Source organism: Muntiacus reevesi, chromosome X (assembly GCF_963930625.1).
Source record: "Muntiacus reevesi chromosome X, mMunRee1.1, whole genome shotgun sequence".
Taxonomy (NCBI): Eukaryota; Metazoa; Chordata; class Mammalia; order Artiodactyla; family Cervidae; genus Muntiacus; species Muntiacus reevesi.
The window spans coordinates 107,833,353-107,848,920 of record NC_089271.1 but is presented as its reverse complement, the minus strand read 5'-3'; positions in this window follow the sequence as shown (position 1 = coordinate 107,848,920).

Genomic DNA, 15,568 nt, shown 5'->3' with positions numbered 1-15,568 from the left:
TGACTGGTACACTGAAGAAGTTCAAGTTGAACAGTTCTATGAAGACCTATAAGTCTTTCTAGAACTAACACAGAAGAAAAGATGTCTTTTTCTTTATAGGAGACTGGAATGCAAAAGTAGGAAGTCAAGAAATAGCTGGAGTAACAGGCAAATTTGGCCTTGGAGTACAGTATGAAACAGGGCAAAGGCTAACATAATTTTGCCAAAAGAACACACTGATCATTGCAAACACCATCTTACCACAACACAAGAGAAGACTCTACACATGGACATCACCAGATGGCCAATACCAAAATATGTTTGATTATATTCTTTGCAGCCAAAGATGGAGAAGCTCTCTACAGTCAGCAAAAACAAGACCAGGAGCTGGCTGTGGCTTAGATCATGAATGCCTTATTGCCAAATTCAGACTTAAAATGAAGAAAGTAGGGAAAACCACTAGACCATTCAGTTATGACCTAAATAAAATTCTTTACATTTATGCAGTGGAAGTGGAAATAGATTTAAGGGACTAGATCTGATAGACAGAGTGCCTGAAGAACAATGGATGGAGGTTCCTGACATTGTACAGGAGGCAGGGATCAAGACCATCCCCAATAAAAAGAAATGCAAAAACCAAAATGATTGTCTGATGAGGCCTTACAAATAGCTATGAAAAGAAGAGAAGTGAAAGACAAAACAGAAAAGGAAAGATACACCCATTGGAATGGAGCTATTTAGTTTTAATTTTCAAGAATAAATAGCTTTATATGCATGAATAGCTTTTAAAAAATGAAACCAGGTATATGCAAGAAGTAACATAATCTATCAACAAAATTATGTGAGAGGTGTGTTCTTTTCATCTCCAAATGGAGTAAATTAGAATTTCCTTCAACTTATGACTGTTTGAATTAAAAATTTATAAAACACCACACTTTATATCAATGAAAACAACAAGTCATTCACAAGGATAAATATAAACAAAGATAAAATATACAAAAATTTAATTAGTGCATTTGATTTTATGCACTTTAAATTCTGTATAGTGATTCTTAATCATAAATTATAATGAGTATGACAAAACCCACTGAAAAAAATAAATAAATAAATAAATTTAAAAAAATTATAATGACATTGAGGACTTCTGGTTTCAGCTCTGACATGGAAAGGGCTTAAAAGTCAAAACTCCTACCCTGCAAGCAAAAAAAGATCTGAACAAACTGAAAATAAATGGCCTCCTGAAATCACCAGAGAATTGAAGTCATAAGGCAAAACCCACTCCCAAATCTGGGTAATAGGCAAATACAAAGAAACACAGCTCACATCTGCTTACCTGAAATGGATGATGCTGGAGCCACAAACTGGTAAATCCACCTAAACAGAAACTCTGATTAATTGCCAGACTGAGTATGCACTAGAGTCAGTGTCGGAAACTCCTAGGGACTGCAAAATTTAGGAAGGCCTCCATCATTTCATGGGGTCCAGGAATCCCTTCAGTTTCTCATAGTGAAGAGTCAAGAAACATCCTTTCAAGTCTCTGGCAGGAAGAAGAGGAAAGTAGAAACTCTTGTGAAGGTCACAGCCCAGGAACACACCAAAAGACAAATTTAATGAGATTAAAGAGCTTTGATGCCCCCATACTTTATAACAAGAAGAGGTAAGAAATCCTTCCTCAGTGATTGATGCAAATAAAAGGAGGAAAATAATAGAATGGGGAAGACTAGAGATCTCATCAAGAAAAATAGAGATATGAACAGAACATTTCATGCAAAGATGAGAACAATAAAGGACAGAAACTGTATGAACCTAACAGAAGCAGAAGATATTAAGAAAAAGTGGCAAGAATACACAGATGAGCTATACAAAAAAGGTCTTAATGACCCAGATAACCATGATGATGTGATCACTCACCTAGAGCCAGACATTCGGGAGAGTGAAGTCAAGTAGACCTTAGGAACTGTCACTACAAAGCTAGTGGAGGTGATGGAATTCCAGCTGAGCTATTTCGAGTCCTAAAAGGTGATGCTGTAAAAGTGTTGCACTGAATATGCCAGCAAATTTGGAAAATTCAACAGTGGCCGTGGGACTGGAAAATGTCAGTTTTCATTCCAATCTGAAAGAAGTACAAAGCCAAAGAATATTCAATGGACCAAACAATTGCACTCATCTCATATGCTACCAAAGTAAATTGCAAAATTCTCCAAGCGAGGCTTCAATAATAATGAACCAAGAACTTCTAGATATTCAAGGTGGATTGAGAAAAGGCAGAGGAACCAGAGATCCAATTGCCAACATCATTTGGATCATAGAAAATTAAAGAGAATTCCAGAAATACATCTATGTCTTCTTCATTGATTAAGCCAAAGTCTTTGACTGTGTGGATCACACCAAAATGTGGGAAATTGTTAAAGAAATGAGAATATCAGACCATCTTACCTACCCCTTGAGAAATCTGCTTGCAGGTCAAGAAGCAACAGTTAGAACTGGTTAAGATTCAAGGTAGGAAGTAAAGGGAATGACAGAGCATGAAATGATTGGATGGCATCACTGGCTCGATGGACATGAGTTTGAGCAAGCTCAGGGAGTTGGTGATGGACAGGGAGCCTGGCATGCTGCAGTCCATGGGATCGCAAAGAGTTAGACACGACTGAGCAACTGAACTGAACTTAATACCTTTTCACCCAATCAACAGTGGATTATAGTTCTAATTTATAATTTGCTGCTGTTATTTAAGGAGGCATTATCAGGGAAACCTAAAGACAGTAGAACCAGCCCATCCTAAATGAGATCAGTCTTGGGCGTTCATTGGAAGGACTGATGCTGAAGCTGAAACTCCAATACTTTGACCACCTCATGCGAAGAATTGACTCATTGGAAAAGACCCTGATGCTGGGAAAGATTGAAGGTAGGAGGAGAAGGGGACGACAGAGGATGAGATGGCTGGATGGCATCACTGACTTGATGGACATGAGTTTGAGTAAACTCCAGGAGTTGGTGATGGACAGGGAGGCCTGGCGTGCTGTGATTCATGGGGTCGCAAAGAGTCGGACACGACTGAAGGACTGAACTGAAAGACAGTAGAAGGGAGAAGTTCACTGGCAGAACTAGAGGACCTTGAAGCCTCTGGCAGCTATATCAAGAGGAAACCTTAAATAAGCCCAACTCATAAGCAGATAAACATGAAACCTAGCAATTTTGAAATTTACCAGAGCCCTGTGATTCTGTAAAACCATTATTATTAAAGAAATCCCACCATGTTTTGTGGTCTGAGAAACAGCCTACAGCAAAGTGTCACTTTTTCCCTTATGGCCTAGCTAATATTTGTAGGTCATCCCCTTGTTTACCTAGAACAACTCAGGCACAGACCCTCCAATTTCACATTGTTTGTCTTGTCAAAGATTAATTAGCTGAACTGTTCGCCCCAGTGATTTGTGAGAACTGTAACTTGAACAAATTTTAAAGTTTCTCTTCTCTGTATATGGTTTATGAACTTTAACTGACAAATAACAACAAATATTGGGATGCTTAAACAAATAACAAATGAACCTTGTAGCAATACTCCCAAATGGATCTTTCTTGAGAATGTGTAGACCGTCAGGAAAAACATTTTTGATTCTAGTTTTCTATCACAGCATCTTATGAACCTGAACATCATATGAACTGTCTGATCATGCCACTGGTTCACATCACTCTTCCATAAACAATTCTTTCTAACCTTGTTAACTCCTTGTTATAAAAATAAAATTCATTTCTGGCTGATTAGGAGACACTTTCAGATTTTGTTCATATTACACATTGTAATCATCTTTTCAAATCAACTCCCTCATTACTTTAGAGCATATTTGTTTTTTATCCAACAAAGCTTGCATTAAAGGGAAATTTATAAACCTCAGTCCTTGTCATGGTTACCTTTATTTGTCAACTTGGCTCAGCCATAGTGCCTAGATATGTGGTCAAATGTGTTAAGTGCATGTAACTACCAGCACAGTCAAGATGCAGAGCTATTTCATCACCAAAAAAACAACTTCTTTGTGCTTCTCTTTTATACTTTCACTACCCCTTGCACCCTGACACTGTGGGAGAATTTTAAGTAGAAGAGTGGAAGGATCTGAGAGCAGTCAACTGGATCAAGGACGTAGCTTATCCAACTTTGGGTGCCCTAGAAGCCTTAGATAAAGTAAGTGACCCATGAATTTATACTGTTTATTTGTCTCATTTTTAGGGTCATTATTTTTAGAGCAGTTTTAGATTCATGGCAAAATTGTGAGGAAGGTACAGATATCTCCCATATATTCCCTATATCCACACATGTATAGCCTTCTCCATTCTCAACACTTTCTCCGAGATGGCAGAGTAGAAGGACGTGCGCTCAACTTCACCTGTAAGAACTCCAAAATTACAACTCGCTGCTAAACAACTGTCAACAGGAGAATGTTGGATCCCGCCAAAAAAAGATACCCTACATCCGAGCGCAAAGAATAAGCCTCAGTAAGATGATAGGAGGGGCAAAGTCACGTTTAGAATCAAACCCCTTACCCACCAGAGACTCTCTGAGGACTCAAACAAACCTTGTGTGCACCAGGACCCAGAGAATCCAGAGAGACTGAGACAGAACTGTGTTTGAGTGTCTCCTGCAGAAGTACTGGTCATCAGTGGGCTGCTGTTGGAGCAGGGGCTCTCAGTGCAGTAAACCTGGTTATGGCATAAGCTCTCTTGGAGGAGGTTGCCATTAACCCCACCATACAGTTGCCAAAACTTACAGAGGACTGGGGAAACAGACTCTTGGATGGCACAAACAGAATTTTGTGTGGACTAGGACCCCAGAGAAAGGAGCAGTGACCCAACAGGACACTGACCCAGACTTGCTGCTGAGCTTCCAGGCATCGCCAGCGGAGGCATGGGTCAGTAGTTTTCTGCTACAGGGTCGAGGGCTCTGAGTGAAGCAGTGTCTGCATGGCACCTTTTGAAGGAGATTTCCATTATCTTCATTAACTCTAGGATAGTTTGTCCTCAGGTCAAATGACAAGGAGGGAACACAACCCCGCCCATCAACAGAAGATTGAATTAAAGATTTACCGAGTATGGCCTGGCTCATCACAGCAAGATCCAGTTTCCCACTCAGTGACTCTCTCCCATCAGGAAGCTTCCATAAGCGTCTTATACTTCTCCATCAGAGGTCAGACAGAATGAAACCCACACTTGCACAAAACTCACCAATCTGATCATATGGAACACAGCCTTGTCTAACTCAATGAAACTATGAGCCATGCTGTGTAGGGCCACCCATGACGGACAGGTCATGGTGGAGAGCTCTGAGGAAACATGGTCCACTGGAGAAAGGAATGGCAAACCTCTTCAGTATTATTTCCTAGAGAACCCCATGAACAGTATGAAAAGGCAAAAAAATAAGACACTGAAAGATGAACTCCCCAGGCTGGTAGGTACCCAATATGCTACTGGAGATCAGTGGAGAACTAACTCCAGAAAGAATGAAGAGACAGAGACAAAGCAAGAACAACACCCAGTTGTGGATGTGACTGGTGATGGAAGACCAATGCTGTAAAGAGCAATATTGTATAGGAACCTGGAATGTTAGTTCCATGAATCAAAGCAAATTGGAAGTGGTCAAAGAGGTGACTCAAGAGTGAACATCAACATTTTAGGAATCAGCAAACTAAAATGGACTTGAATGGGTGAATTTAACTCAGATGACCATTATATATACTACTGTGGTTAAGAATCCCTTAGAAGAAATGGAGTAGCAATCATAGTCAACAAAAGAGGTAAAAATGCAGTACTTGGATGCAGTCTCAAAAATGACAGAATCTCTGTTCGTTTCCAATGCAAACCATTCAATAGCACAGTAATCTAAGTTTATGCCCTGACCAGTAATGCTGAAGAAGTTGAATGGTTCTCTGAAGACCTACAAGGTGTTCTAGAACACTCAAAAATGATTTTCCTTTCATAATAGGGGACTGGAATGCAAAAGTAGAAAGCCAAGAGATACCTGGAGTAACAGGCAAATTTGGCCTTGGAGTACCAAACGAAGCAGGGCAAAGGCTAGTAGAGTTTTCCTAAGAGAATGTACTGGTTATAGAAAACACCCTCTTCCAACAACACAAAAGAAGACTCTACACATAGACATCACCAGATGCTCAATACCGAAATCACATTGATTATATTCTTTGCAGTCAAAGATGGAGAAGGTCTATACTGTCAGCAGGAACAAGACTGGGACCTGACTGTGGCTCTGATCTGGAATTCCATATTGCCAAATTCAGACTTAAACTGAAGAAAGTATGGAAAACCACTAGACCATTGAGGTATGACCTAAATCAAATCCTTTATGATTATTCAAGGAACTAGATCTGATAGACAGAGTGCCTGAATAACTGTGGATGAAGTTTTGTGGCATTATATACAAGGCAGTGATCAAGACCATCCCCAAGAAAAGAAATGCAAAATGGTAAAATGGTTGTCTGAGGAGGCCTTACAAAAAGCTTAAAAAAGAAGAGAAGCAAATGGCAAAGAAAAAAAGAAAAGATATACTCATTTGAATGCAGAGTTTCAGAAAATAGCAAGGAGAGGTAAGAAAGCCTTCCTCAGTGATCAATGCTAAGAAATAGAAGAAAGCAATAAAATGGGAAGACTAGAGATCTTATCAATAAAATTAGAGATAGGAACAGAACAGTTAATGCAAAGATAGGCACCATAAAGGAAGGAAATGGTATGGACTTAATAGAAGCAGAAGATATTAAGAAGATGTGGCAAGAATACACAGAACTATACAAAAAAGAACTTCATGACCCAGATAACCAAGATGGCATGATCACTCATCTAGAGCCAGGCATCCTGGAATGCATAGTCAAGTGGGCCTTGGGAAGGATCACTATGAACTAAGTTAGTGGAGGTGATGGAATTCCAGTTGAGCTAGTTCAAATCCTAAATGATGATGCTTTGAAAGTGCTGCCCTCAGTATGCCAGCACATTTGGCAAACTTAGCAGTGGCCACAGAACTGGAAAAGGTCAGTTTTCATTCCAATCCCAAAGAAAGGCAATGTCAAAGTGTGTTCAAATGACTGCACAATAGTGCTCATCTCACATCCTGGCAAAGTAATGCTCAAAATTCTCCAAGCCTGGCTTCAACAGCATGAGAACCATGAACTTCCAGACGTGCAAGCTGGATTTAGAAAAGGCAGAAGAACCAGAGATCAAATTGCCAACATCCGTTGGATCATCAAAAAAGCAAAAGAGTTCCATAAAAACATCTACTTCTGCTTATTCCTTTGACTATGTGGATCACAGCAAACTGTGGAAAATTCTGAAAGAGATGGGAATACCAGACCACCTGACCTGCTTCATGAAACATCTGTATGCAGGTCAAGAAACAACAGTTAGAACTGGACATGGAAAAACAGACTGGTTCCAAATTGGGAAAGGAGCGCATCAAGGCTGTATATTATCACCCTGCTTATGTAACTTATATGCAGAGCACATAAAGAGAAATGTTGAGCTGGATGAAGAACAAGCTGGAATCAAGATTGCTGGGAGAAATATCAATAACTTCAGATATGCAGATGACACCACCCTTATTTCAGAAAGGGAAGAAGAACTAAAGAACCTCTTGATGAAAGTGAAAGAGGAGAGTGAAAAAGTTGGCTTGAAACTCAACATTCAGAAAACTAAGATCATGGCATCTGGTCCCATCAGTTCATGGGAAAGAAATGGGGAAAGAATAGAAACAGTGACAGACTATTTTTGAGGGCTTCAAAATCACTGTAGGTGGTGACTACAGCCATGGAATTAAAATGGTTGCTCCATGGAAGAAAAGTTATGACAAACCTAGACAGCATATTTAAATGCAGAGATATTACTTTGTCAATAAAGGTCCATCTAGTCAAAGCTATGGTTTTTCAGTAGTCATGTATGGATGTGAGAGTTGGACTATAAGGAAAACTGAGTGCCTAAGAATTGATGCTTTTCAACTGTCGTATTGGAGAAGACTCTTGAGAGTCTCTTGGACTGCAAGGAGATTCAACCAGTCCATCCTAAAGGAAATCAGTCTTGAATATTCATTGTAAGGACTAATGCTGATGCTGAAACTCCAGTACTTTGGTCACCTATGTGAAGACATGACTCATTGTAAAACACCCTTATGCTCGGAAAAATTGAAGGCATGAGAAGGGGATGAAAGAGGATTAGATGGTTGGATGGCATCACCGACTCTATGGACATGAGTGTAAGTAAACTCCGGGAGTTGGTGATGGACAGGGAGGCCTGGCGTACTGCAGTCCATGGGGTCACAAAGGGTCGGATATGACAGAGCAATGGAAGAGAACTGATTCTCAACACCCCCTATAAATGTGGTGCATTTATTCCAATTGATGAATCTGCATTGGTAGATCATATTCACCTGAATTACTTAATCTACATTAGGGTTCATCTTGGTATTGGATAGTCCATGGATTTGGCCTCCTGTATAATGACATGTATCCATCATTATAGTATCATATAGTCTAATTTCACTGACTTAAAAATTCTCTGTGTTCTGCCTATTCATCCCTCCCCACCCCTCTGTCACCACTGATCTTTTTACTCTTTAGACTTTTGCCTTTTTCATAATGCTCTGTAGTTGGAATCATATAGTAGGTAGCCTTTTCACATTGGCTTGTTTCCCCTAGTAATATGCATTTAAGATTTCCCCATGTCTTTCATGTCTTCATTGCTCATTACTTTTTAGAAGTGATTAATATTTCATTATTTGAAAGTACCACAGTTTATACTTTCACCTACTGAAGGACCTCTTGGTTGCCTCCAAGTTTTCACAATTATGAGTAAGTTTTTCACAAATATTTGTATATACATTATTTTTATGGACTTAAGTTTTCAACTTTTTTGGATAAATACCAATGAGCACAATCGCTTGACTATATGTTAAACATGTGCTCGGTTTGGTAAGAAACACAAAACTTTTCTAAGGTGGCTCTATTGTGTTGCATTTTCACCTGTAATGAATAAGACTTTGGACTTTGAGAGAAGGTGAGGGTGGGCTGATTTGAGAGACTAGCATTGAAACATTATATTACCATATGCGAAATAGGTGACCTGTCCAAGTTCGATGCATGAAGCAGGGCACACAAAGCTGTTGCACTGTACAACCCAGAGGAATGGGATGGGGAGTTAGGTGGGAGGTGTTTCGGGACAGGGGCACAGGTACACCTGTGCTGATTCATGTCAGTTCAGTTCAGTTAAGTCGGTCAGTCGTGTGCGACTCTTTGCAACCCCATGAATCACAGCACGCCAGGCCTCCCTGTCCATTACCAACTCCCGGTGTTTACCCAAACTCATGTCCATCAAGTCGGTGATGCCATCCAGTCATCTCATCCTCTGTCGTTCCCTTCTCCTTCTGTCCCCAATCCCTCCCAGGATCAGGGTCTTTTCCAGTGAGTCAGCTCTTCGCATGAGGTGGCCAAAGTACTGGAGTTTCAGCCTCAGCAACAGTCCTAATGAACACCCAGGACTGATCTCCTTTAGGATGGACTGGTTGGATCTCCTTGCAGTCCAAGGGACTCTCAAGAGTCTTCTCCAAAACCACAGTTCAAAAGCATCTATTCTTCCGTGCCCAGCCTTCTTCACAATGTATGGCAAAAACCACCAAAATATTGTAAAGTAATTAGCTTTCAATTAAAATAAATAAATTAATTTTTTAAAAAGAGTGCTTATTGTTTCACATCCTTACTTCACATCCTTTGGTATTGTCACTGTTTTGGATTTTGGTCATTCTAATAGTTGTGTAATGGTATCTCACTGTTGTTTTATCTTGCATTTCTCTGATGACATATTCCCTTGTGTGGAGTTATCTTTTCATATGTTTTTTTTCCCTTCTATATATCTTCTTCAGCAAAGTGTCTGTTAAGATTTTGGTTCATTTTGTAATCAGATTTTTTTATTGCTGACTTTGAAGTGTTCTCTGTATATTTTACATAACAGTCCTTTATCAAATGTGGCATTTGCAAATATTTTCTCCCAGTCTGTGTCTTGTCTTCTCATGGTCTGGACATTGTATATCATAGAACATAAGTTTTTCACTTGAATGAAGCCCAACTTATCAATTACTTCTTTCAATGTTCATGAAATATATGTAATATAACATATGTAGTCCATAACATCTTATGGGAAAATCTGAATGAATGTTTTGGTCTGTCTACCTGGAGAATCCTGATTAACATATTTCATATTACCTGGTATATCATCTACACTTCAACAAAACAGTACAAAGTACCCTAAAAGGCAAGACAAAAACACAGTCTAATGAGACTAACAAATCATCACAAAAAGATTCAGGTATGATACAGATTTTGGAATTACCAGACAGGGAATTTAAAATAACTTTAATTAAAATGTTAACAGCTCTAATAGAAAAAGTGGACAATGTGCAAGAACAGATGAGCAATGTTAGTAGAAAGATGGAAATGCTAAGAATATGTTAAAGGAAAATGACAGAAATCCAGCATAGTATAATAGAAATGAATAGTACCATTGTTGAACACATAAATAATTTGAACAGAGCCAAGGAAAAAACTAGTAACCTTAAAGACACATCAATAAAAGAAACTTTCTAAGCTGAAATGCAAAGAAAAAAGAAGAAAAAAAGAAACAGAACATAACATCCAAGAACTCTGGGAGAATTTCAAAAAATATAACATACACATAATCAGAATATTAGAAGTAAAGTAGAGAATGGAGTATAAGAAATAATTGAAGTAATATTGGCTGAGAACTTTCCAAAATTAATGACAGACACTAAACCACACACACAAAAAAGCTCAGAGAACACCAAGCAAGATAAAGTCCAAAATTACATACATATAGATTTTATATGATTATATATGCATATATATTCTTCTATGTATTTAGAAGCATACCATATGTGTACATATGGCTGAATCACATTGTTGTGCAGCATAAACTAACACAACATTGTAAAGCAATTATATTCCAATAAGAAAGTACCATAAAAAAGAATACAATGTTAAAACTTGAGCAAACCAAAGATTAAGTGAAATCTTGAAAGTTAAAGGATAAGCAATCTAACCTATTGAAGAACAAGAACTGTACAGAGGACTTCTAATAAAAATACACACAAACAAAGAGGGAGGAGAGTGAAATATTAAAATATTTAAATAAAATGGATACCAACCTAGTATTCTATATCCTGCAAAATAATTCTTTAAAAGTGAAGAGGAAATATAGTCTGATTCATTAAAAGAGAAGAAATTTATCTCCAACAGATTTGCCCTGCTAGTAATGTTAAAAGTTCTTCAAAGAGAAAAAAGATGATGTGGGTCATAAGTTTAGATCTATGTAAGGAAAGCAACCATCAGAAAAGGAATATGTGAAGGGAAAATAAGATATTTTAATTCTTCTTCATTGATCTTCTATATAACTTCTCAAATAATGCTAACAATGTATTAGGTGATTATAGCATACAGATAAGTGAAATGAATGACAGCAATGTTATAAGGGACAGGAACAAAGAGTTGGTTGCATCTGTTATGTTACCTTCATTATCCATGATATGCTATAGTATTATCTGAAAGGTGAGTTGGATCAGTAGCAAATTTATATTGCAAATGCTTGGACAACCACTAAATTATTCAAGAAGTGTATAGGCTTCAGTGGATGATGAAAAATTGAAATGAATTCAGGGCAAAATATCTAAATGACTAAAACATAGAAGCCTTTTAAAAAGAATATGCAGCTAATGTTTAACCAAAAGCAAGAGGAAAAGAAAACAATTTATGGAAAGGGAAAGAGATTTGTAAAATGATGTGAGGATCTCCAGTCTGATACATAGATAAATCAAAAATAGACCTGTTTGCAGCATTCATTCATAAAAGCAATTACCCTAGAATTTAAACCTTTTACATTAAAAACACCACCAGCAGAGTGACCACAGGTAGTATAGTTGGGGTGAGACATACTTAGTAATGGTAAAACGTGGTGTTAGCTTATGAAACTAATTGAAGAGAGTAGACAATTCAGAAAATACACATAAGGATTCATTAAAAATATTCAAAACTCCTACGTCCTAGTGAAAGTTTATTTTGCTTTGGTTTCTTACTGTAAGCTTATTTAAAAATTGAGATGAATAGAAATTATGGCACAGAATGTTCTTCTTTTGCATATTTTAAGATTTTCTACTTGGTCTGATTTGGTGTTTCCCATTCAAAGCAACTATATTATGATCTCTTGGCTTCCATGAAATAGTTTTACCTATTTTTATCGATGTAAATGTTTTTCTGTAAGTCTTTATTTCTTTTTTTTTTTTTAGCTTTTTATTTGCAACTTGAAAGATGTTAAAGTCAGGTAAAATAAGATAAAATTAATTCATCCATTCCAGAAATATTTATTGATTAATTACCTTGTGCCAAGAATTTTCCTGGGCACATCAATTGGGAAAATAGAGCATAACTCCTGGTTTTGTGGAACTGCGTTGAAGAGAGTTAATATCTTACATGCTATGCAGCAGACTTTTACTTAATCATCTTCATAATCATATATTTTTAAAACACTTAACATAAGGAACTAAGACCTAGAGAAGTCAAATGACTTTGGAATATCACATGTCTAAGAAAAAACTGGGCCAGATTTATAACCTAATTTTCCCTTTGACTTTCTGGATAACTTCAGGAAAAGGCATTGTTCTTTTTACAGGAACGATGATGCTATATTTGAGGGAAGAAACTTTCTAAAAGCAAATGGGAAAATAACCAAGCAGAACCCCATTCCTGCCTGTTCAATTTTTTAATATTTGATAGGCATCAATGATTTCAGATAACTCTTCTTTTCTCTTCTGGTATTTAAGGGCAGACATATCATCTTAGATGCTGAAATTTGTATGAGTCAGAATACTTCAGGCACTTAGATCCAATATTTTAGATGGGACTTTGTTTACAGAGATCCTAACATAAATAGATGAATCTTTATAGTGCATCTTTAATAATAAGGGAAAAGTCCATAGGACCAAAATATATCAGAATGAAATAAAGCAATGCATCTTCTTATCATGTAAGGTCATGTTCTAATCAGAAAACAATTTTTCTAATACTCTATCCCTTTACATGCATGTGTGCTCAGTTGTGTCTGACATTTTGTGACCCCATGACCTGTAGTCTGCCAGGCTCCTTTGTCCATGGGTTCTCCAGGCAAGAATACTAGAGTGGGTTGCCATTCCTACTTCAAGGGATCTTCCCAACCCAGCAATTGAACTCGCCTATCTTGAATCTCCTGTATTGGGAGCATATTCTTTACCACTGTGCCACCTGGGAAGCACCACAATCCATCTCTTTGGAGTTATGCAATAAATGAGTATTTTAGAAGAATTATATAACTTGCTATAATAATGATAAATGTATCTCTATTTTTCTATAATTTCCCTCTTTGGTGAGAGAATTAGATAATAGTATGTTGACTACACACTGTGATGGATATCAATAAAAATTTTTTAAAAAAGCCAAACATTCCCAAAGCAGGTTTTATTTTGATCTCAATGTAGTCTCTTCTTTTTATGTTTTGCTTTATATGGTTTACCTTAAATAAATTCCTTCACTCATATGGATTTAACTTCCTTACTATATACTTCAGTAACTTCTGTTCTGAATTTTCTTCTGAGGTCTTTGGCCATATTTTTCAGCTACTAGCTGGATATCTCCATCTGAATGACACAGAGGCAGTTAAAACATGGTGGGACTGGAAGCACATTATCTTTTCCCATACAAATGTATGTCCCTTCTTGTATTCACTTAAGCCAGTTAATGTCTCGACAATCTATACTCCATGTCCCAAGATAGATAAATAGAAGTCATCCTTAGTTGCTTACTCTCTCTAATCTCCCATTGTCAATAAGTCCTGTCAATTCCATTCTCATAACTCAAATGCACCCTCTCTAATACATCCACAAGCCTTTAGTGCATATAATACTGGGAACTTTTGAAATATTAGCCTATCATAGTAATGATTTACCTACATGAGGACAACACTGCCACTGGAAAAAGACATGAATGCAATTACTGATTCTTATAATTGATTATAATATAATCTGAATAATGAGGAATCTGAGGATATAAGTGAACTGACAGATAACAAAATGTTGTAGGCTCAGTGTATTATGCTTCACTGATAGCTCAGTTGGTAAAGAATCCACACACAATGCAGGAGACCCCAGTTCGATTACTGGGTTTGGAAGATCCACTGGAGAAGGGATAGGCTACCCACTCCAGTATTCTTGGGATTCCCTTTTGGCTCAGCTGGTAAAGAATCTGCCTGCAATGCGGGAGATCTGGGTTCGATCCCTGGGTTGGGAAGATCCCCGGGAGAAGAGAAAGGCTATCCATTCCAGTATTCTGACCTGGAGAATTCCATGGACTGTACAGTCCATGGGATCACAAAGAGTCAGACATGACTGAGTGACTTTCACTCGGTGTATTACAGATCCTAGTGATCAAAGAATGTTTTAGACTTTATTCTTTCCAATAACCACAACTCTTCCACAGCTCCCATTTCCAAAAGGTAAGGGATAGTACTGTGAAAGAGTTCTTGTTATTGGAAAGAATAAAGTCTTAGGATATGGTCATGGGAATGACTGGGCTTCTCAGGTGGCACTGGATGGAGAAGTTCCTGTAGAGTATGAAATGGCAACCTGCTCCAGTATTCTTTCCTGGAAAATTCCATGGACAGAGGAGCCTGGAGGGCTACAGTCCTTGGGGCCACAAAGAGTCCAGCACAACTGAGAAACTGAACACACACATACGGGAATGATTAAGTAAGGGGTGGAAAACAAGTCCACTGGAGTAGAGGAAAAGAAGGTGAGAGGACAGGGGACTGGTTGGACCATCTTTGCTTATATTGAAATTGCCCATAGTTAAGAAAAGAGTTGTGCATGAGAGAGTGACAGCCACCCAAGGGTCTGTAAATGCCTACAACAAGGAGGAGGGACAAAGGGGTCTGTGCTGTGAAAAGATGAGATATTTTGCAAATGGAGGCATTTATGTTGATGGTGATCAATTCCAAGGTGTCCAGAGAATGAGTTTCAGGAGTTGAGGGCAAGTCGAACAAATCATCAGAAAATAGGATGCAGAATGCCTTTCAGAGTCCAGGAAATGAGGAATGGGTGACTCAGGTCTTGTGGCTTCTTTTCATAACTGTCATTAATATATGTAGAAAGCAGGAGGAAATGTATTTTTTTTCTTTTTCATTCTGGTAAAAAGCATATAACTTTTAAACTCAGATTTTTAAGTGTACAGTGCACTCTTTCTAAATAGATGTACACTGTTTTACAGCAGACCTCTAGAAATTGTTCATCTTGGTGCATAACTCAATATCCATTGCACAGCAACTCCCCCAAATCCTGGCAACCACCATTCTACCATCTGCTCCTCTGAGTCTGACTTCTTTGGATAGCATATAGATGGAATCATCCAGTATTTCTCCTTCTGTGACTGGTTTATTTCACATATAATGGCCTCAAGTTTCAACCATAGTGTAGAACATGACAGTATTTCCTTTCCTTTCAAAGTTGAATAATATT